Source organism: Triticum dicoccoides, chromosome 1B (genome assembly GCF_002162155.2).
Source record: "Triticum dicoccoides isolate Atlit2015 ecotype Zavitan chromosome 1B, WEW_v2.0, whole genome shotgun sequence".
NCBI classification, from domain to species: domain Eukaryota; kingdom Viridiplantae; phylum Streptophyta; class Magnoliopsida; order Poales; family Poaceae; genus Triticum; species Triticum dicoccoides.
Window position 1 is genome coordinate 651,966,623 of NC_041381.1, and position 6,715 is coordinate 651,973,337.

Below are 6,715 nucleotides of genomic sequence, written 5' to 3' on the forward strand. Positions count from 1 at the left end.
AATTGGATGGTGGCATCTTTCATAAGCTGTTCAGCCTGTTCTAGCAATCGAATGTTGTTGTCTGAGATCTGTAGATAGAATTGACTTTGTGTTCATTCGAGTAACGCACATGGTTTGGCCCTGGTCAGAAGTATATTTAGAGCATTTGTTGCATTCTCGTCCAACCAAACACAAAATTTCTATTCACTTTGTTCATAGCTACTAGTACTTCCAAGATAGTGATCGATAACTAAACATGCAAGTCAAATGGTCACATGATTCTCTAGTGTACTCACGTGGTACACTACAAAACAAATGAGGTAATAAATGTTTCCTGGATGACTTGCTCACACCTATCCCATGATTCTGCATGGGAGTCCTATATATACCTTCTGCGCTAGGATACAGAATTAAGTAAATGGAATATGAATACTAAATTGTTTACCACTTTATCCAACTTCATATCTTTTGAAATATTGGAGGAAAAAGAAAAATATCATGGTAACATTTACTGACTGTAAATCTATATTGTCTCATGATATCTAAAAGAGTGTTCTCGGTGGTTCCAGCTATTTTCCTCTTAGATACTCACATCAAAAAGCTTTTCTGAATACCAGATCCCATTGCTCGTGTCTGAAGGATGTCAATCTTGAGAAATTCCATTGGTGGTGTCTGAAGGAGGTCATTTTTTCTCTTTTGTCGAGATCCTGACATTGTTATGCAGCAATTGCCATGGTGGTCAGGGGACACATCTTTTACATCCGAAGCGCTCTTTTCATGTAGTTTGCAATCTGCTGCACCTATTCACAGTTCCGGCTTCAGTTCATGGTGTAGTTTTGTTCTTATGTTTCTTTGCAGCCTCCTGTAGTCACTAGTCAGTCAGTCAGTGAGTCCTCTGCTTCTACCAACTTTAACGTTTGTAAAGTGGACTAGATTAGCAACTTTAACGTTTGTAAAGTAGACTAAATTACATGCCAATGCCATTTCTAGAAGTAGTAGCTACTTGCTTTCTAATCTGATTAGTTCTTTAATTAGCCATGCTGCTAAATGCTAGTGTAACTTGGAAATACCTCACCAGGTGGGTATTTATTTTGCATGTGCTGATTTATGTATGTGTGTGCTCTTAAAGTAGGCTAATCTTGACTCTGTGACCGTGTGTGCAAGCTAGGACATGTATCTGCGCTAGCATGCTTGGATGGAATATATATATATCGAGATATGTGGGGTAACTACCACCGGGTGGTAGGATGGATTTTCCCTCTACCATGTGGTAGTATATATACTATTTTATTATTTTAAATATGTTAATATACTATATCTAAGATATTTCAAATCAAGTTACATGAAAAAATTGCATATGAGTCCATAGTTTTTGTTATATTTGTGAAATACGTACATAATTGTACATAAAAAAAACATACTCAAAACATGGCACATACTTCCCAAAAAATAGTATATATACTACCTAATCATTGATATATACTACATACTACACGTACATACTCTTGGTTTCGACAGATACTACATACAACATACAAAACCCAAGTGGTGGTAACTACCACTGCTTGTAGGAAACATTTGTCCTATATATATATATATATATATATATATATATATATATATATATATATATATATATATATATATATATACACACACACACCAGTTTGTGTCGACTCCGTACGAGGCCTCCGCTCCTCCAGCGACCTTCTCATCACCATACGAGTTACTGTCCTCCTGGAAGCGGTACCAGCAGTCCCTCGCTGAGTGTCCAAGCTTGGCACAAATCTGGCAGCAGAAGGCATCTGGACGTGACTTTCTGGAGTTGTTGCAGCGGCCCTTAGGGTTGGTGTAGGAGGGTTGTGCACCATTGTTATTGCTGTTGTTGCCGCGGGAGTAGGGAGCGCCACTGTTCCCGCCGTTGGTCGCCTTCGCCTTGCACGGTGGCCCTTGGTAGCGTGAGGAGCCGCCGTCACCGCCGCCACGACCACGTGAAGCGGCGTTGGCAGACAACTTAAACCCACCGTCAGAGTTGTTTCCCTGGAAGAGCACGACCCTCTGGTCGAAGTTACTCATCTGAGCGAAGAGCTCATCCAGGGTGACCGGTTGTGTGCGGGCATCGAGGGCAGAGACAAGCGGCTGGTACTCCATATCCAATCCAGCAAGGATGTAGGAGATCAGCTTGCTGTCATCTTGAAGTGGTTTGCCTGCTGCAGCAAGCTCGTCCGCCAGGGAGCGCATGTGCGCGAAGTAGGTTGCCACGGACTGCGTGCCCTTCTGTGCATTCGCTAGTGCGATGCGGATGTTGTTGACCCTCGACAGAGACTGTGATGAAAACATGCTCGCCAAGGCTGCCCAGAGTTCATGTGCATGGACGATGGATGTAACCTGCACTAGAACTTCTTTGGTGAGATTGTTCAACAGATAGCCAAGTACTTGCTGATCTTCTCGGATCCAGACGGCGTGAAGGGGATTCAGGATGGTCTCCTCCTTCCCATCTTGTCCTTGATGATGACTTGTTTGACCGGCTCTGGGTTCGTTCCATCAACGTACCCGAAGAATCCCGCTCCTCTGATCTGCGGTGTGATTTGAATGTGCCAGAGGATGAAGTTGGTGCCGGAAAGCTTTTCCGTGACTTGGCCAGAGAGACCAGAGGTTACGGTGGTGGCAGAGGAAGCCATGGCAGCGAGCGTAGGTGGTGGAAGCGATGAAAGCTAGATGCGATGGAAAAGATGGGCTCTGATTACCATGTGCGAATTGTTGTAACGTCCTACCTTTCTTGGTAGCGACGATTCCGTGTTATATAGCAGGGGCCGAATCCCTGATAAGGCATACAAGCTTGGGGTATAAGGAAAGAAGAGATAGAGATAGATCATGCGGTTGAAGGAAGATAGACTAGATAAAAAGCGCAAATCTAGCAGACCCCGCAAAAAGCCGGCCCGCAAAACGCGTTTGCAGTTCGCGCAAAACTGCTTTTGCGGCCGGCGAGGGCTAGCACAGATGCAGACCCCCCAAATGGACCCGTAAAAAAGCATATTCGCGGAATATGCTTTTTTACGGGTCGGCTATGCGGGTTCTGCTCCTTGCGCCGCTGCATCCCCGCAAATCATCAGCCCGCAAATCTCAAATCCAACATAATTCAATAATCAAAAACAAACTGAATTATTCAAATCAAACATAAAATAATAAGCATCTGCATTACAAATAATTATTCAAATCACCGTAGCAAACTTAAAATAATGCAATACAAAACTTTTCATGAATACAAATACAAATGAATACAAAAATTAGTCACTGTCCAGCCCTTTGCCAATGGTGCTCAATGAGATCTTCCTGAAGTTGAAAGTTTGTGTCTGCATTTTCAATCTCCTTGTATGTCTGAAGAAATGCTCTAATGCGGTTTGGGTCTCTAGTTGGTTTGACACGACTACCCACATTATCATAAAATAATTCTGAGTCCATTCCTCTCTCATCTTCAAGAATCATATTATGCAGGATAACACAGCAAGTCATGATGTTCTTAGGGTTATCTTATCCCAAAAATGAGAAGGACCTCGGAAAATGGCAAACCTAGATTGCAAAACACCGAATGCTCTTTCAATGTCATTTCGGGCTGCCTCTTGCACCCTTGCAAATTCACAATGTTTTTTTGTTTTGGGTTCTTTGATGCTCTTGACAAATGTGCACCAAGGAGGATATATATCATCTGCAAGATAGTATCCCTTTGTGTATTCATGCCCATTGATAGTGTAGTTGCAAGCAGGAGCATCACCACTAGCAAGCCTAGCAAACAAATGAGAGCGTTGCAACACATTGATATCATTGAGTGTGCCGGGCATACCAAAAAAGCAATGCCAAATCCATAAATCCTCGGATGCTACGCCCTCTAGCACAATTGTTGCATCAAGAGACTTGCCACAATACATTCCTTGCCAAGCCTTGGGGAAATTTTTCCAATTCCAATGCATACAATCAATGCTACCTAGCATCCCAGGCTAACCTCTCCTCTCATTAGCTGCCATCAATTTCTTTGTCTCATCTTCATTTGGTGCCCGAAGATACTCGGGACCAAAGACACGGAAGATCACTTTCGCAAATCTACACACAGACTCAATTGTGCTATCTTCACCAATGCGAAGATACTCATCGACATAGTCAGTCGGAATGCCATATGCAATCACCCGCATAGCTGCGGAGATTTTTTGATATGCACTAAATCCCTTTAAGCCCGCGGCATTCCTTCTCTAAGTGAAATACCGGTAATTTGCCTCGCAAGCTTCAACAATTTTCACAAAAAGGGATCGGCGCATTCGGTACCTTCTGCGGAAGAGGTGTGCAGGATATGTAGGATTCTCCGAAAAATAATCTTGTATCAACATCTCGTTTCCAATATGGCAATTCCGCGGAATGCACAGAGGCCCGACAGTAGATCCTCGCCTCCTCTTTCGGTACTCGTCTTCATGCTCCTTCACGGCAAGCGCCATGACCAATGTTTGCTGCCCAAAGGTCGCAAACATGGTCTCCACATCCGAGTCATCCGAATCGGACGATTCAGATAGCAAGAACTTCTCGCACGGGGTCAACTCCATCTACACGCACGCACGCCGGCGCGTCAATCTACTACACAGCTCGCGAAAATCACAAAAAAGGGACTAACCGGTGGCGAGTGATCCGGGGGCGGCGACGAGGGTGGTGCTCTCGGCGGTGGTCGATCCTAGCGGCGGTGGCGACTGGGGGCGGCTCTTCTCGCTGGATCCGGAGGGGCGGTGCAGCGGCTCGGCGCGGGAGGGTGTGGGGCGGCCCTGCGGAGCGATTGCGCCCGCAGATATGGCCGGAATCGCCGGCTGCGGGCGGGCGGAAGCAAGGGCGGGCAGCGGCGGAAGGAAGGAGGAAAAGAGCGCGGGCTGAAATGTCCCTCCCGCCAACTGCTTCTCTGTGATGCAGGGCACCGCAGCCGCGAGGGGGAAACCTGCATTTTCCCGGGTTGGGGCCGGAAATTTGCGGCGCCCCCTAAAAATTTTTGCGGGCCGGGGCGGGATGCGGTGTCTAGTCGGGCAGACTTTTCGGCCTGTACCCGCATTTTGGCGGTTATTTCGCGGGTCGGGGGCGGATGCGGGGTCTGCTAGAGTTGCTCTAACAACCTACTCAAACTAACTCTATCTCAAGATACGTGTATTATGACTACACGTTCCTGTTACAATTACGTATGCATATATGAGTTTAACAACCTCCCTTAATCACAACTTGGTCAAGTTGAGATTACGCTTGAACTCCTCAAAACTTTTTGTAGGTAGTGCCTTGGTGAAACCATCTACAACTTGATCTCTGGAGTGTATAAACCGAAATTCCAGTTGATGAAGAAATGTACCAGTTTTCATAGGTTGCTGAATTTTAGTGCGTTATATTTCAGAGACTCCGGTTAATATATTTCAGAATCCCTATTTCAAATACATCGAGAAGGAGATGTATTGGTGATAGCTAGTCCCGGACACACCTGTAGGCCCTGTTCGGAATCACTCTGACTCCACAACTCCGCTCCGGAGCAGCCGGAGTTGTAGTTGAAAATCAGGGAGCAGTTGTTTCCTTGCTCTGCAGATCCTTGGATTTTCCGAAGTTGATGGATTGCCGAACAGGCTTGTAATAAGTGATTTTTTTATCAAAGCACTGGAAAGAAAATGGCCTTTCTGTTGTTCCCAATATGACAGATCGGCGCGTAGGTTGTTGCTCGCTGACGGCCCTGTTCGGCAGGAGAACTTGACGAGATACGGAGGTCGGCGCGTGTCTCGAAGAGGCCGCTATCGCAACTCCGGCCATCTGCCATTAGCTTCCGCCATCCATCGGCATGGCAAAGCAGAGGTCCTGCTGTTGCAACTAGCAGGTTATTCATCCAATCTTTGTCCATCAATTAGTGCTCGTTCCTGTAGTAAATAGAACTTGTTTGGATATATAGGTACAGAGCAGAGGTCAACCTTGCAAAATGCTCTGCTTGCAGGTTCAGAGACTACTTTGATCTGAGAATTTCTCTACCTTGCGAAATTCCAGTGGATTAGCAAGTGGTAGTTGCCCCCCTTAGAAAGGTGACTGACACACCTACTAGAAGAGACTCCTAAACTGCAGGAAACTTATACTATTGAATTTCCAGGGAACTTTGTATACCACTTATGTTGTTTATCTTTTTTGCTTCCATTTTAGTGGTAAAATTTTCAAGTTATTGTAGTTTGGTTGAAACGATTGAGTGTGGTAACATTTGCATCTCAAGTTTTTTCTCCTAATATATTCTATTTTTTCTACTATTTCATGGCCTTTTGGTCTATGTCCAGATTATTGAATCTGCATTTGTCTTATCACTACTAGAAAAAAGTTGTTGGTGGCGCACCTATTTTGGCTATTAATGGCGCATTATAGGTGCGCCACTGTGCGCCATTAGTATTGCAGGTAACAGTGGCGCATCTTGTAGTGCGCCATTACTATTGCTACAGGTGTGGCACTGGTAACTTTTTTTTGATATTTTTTATTTTTTTTATTTTGAAGGCGGGAAAATAATAGTGGCGCACCGTCTAACCCCCACCGTGTGCCATTGCTATTTTTGAATTTTGAATTTAGATCTGGATCGCGATTTTTTTGCCCTTTTTTTGCTCGTTTTTCTGCATGATATTTTTTCAAATTTTGTTTCGTTTTTGGATCTTGTACGTTCTTCTGCCGGAGAGGAGTTCACCGGAGAGGAGGGCCGAGGAGA

At 44.9% G+C, this 6,715-nt stretch overlaps 1 pseudogene; it reads right to left on the reverse strand.

Moving 5' to 3' along the window:
• Positions 1–2,041: 2,041 nt before the first annotated feature.
• On the reverse strand, positions 2,042–2,178 carry LOC119351596 (annotated as a pseudogene).
• Between the last annotated feature and the right edge of the window lie 4,537 nt (positions 2,179–6,715).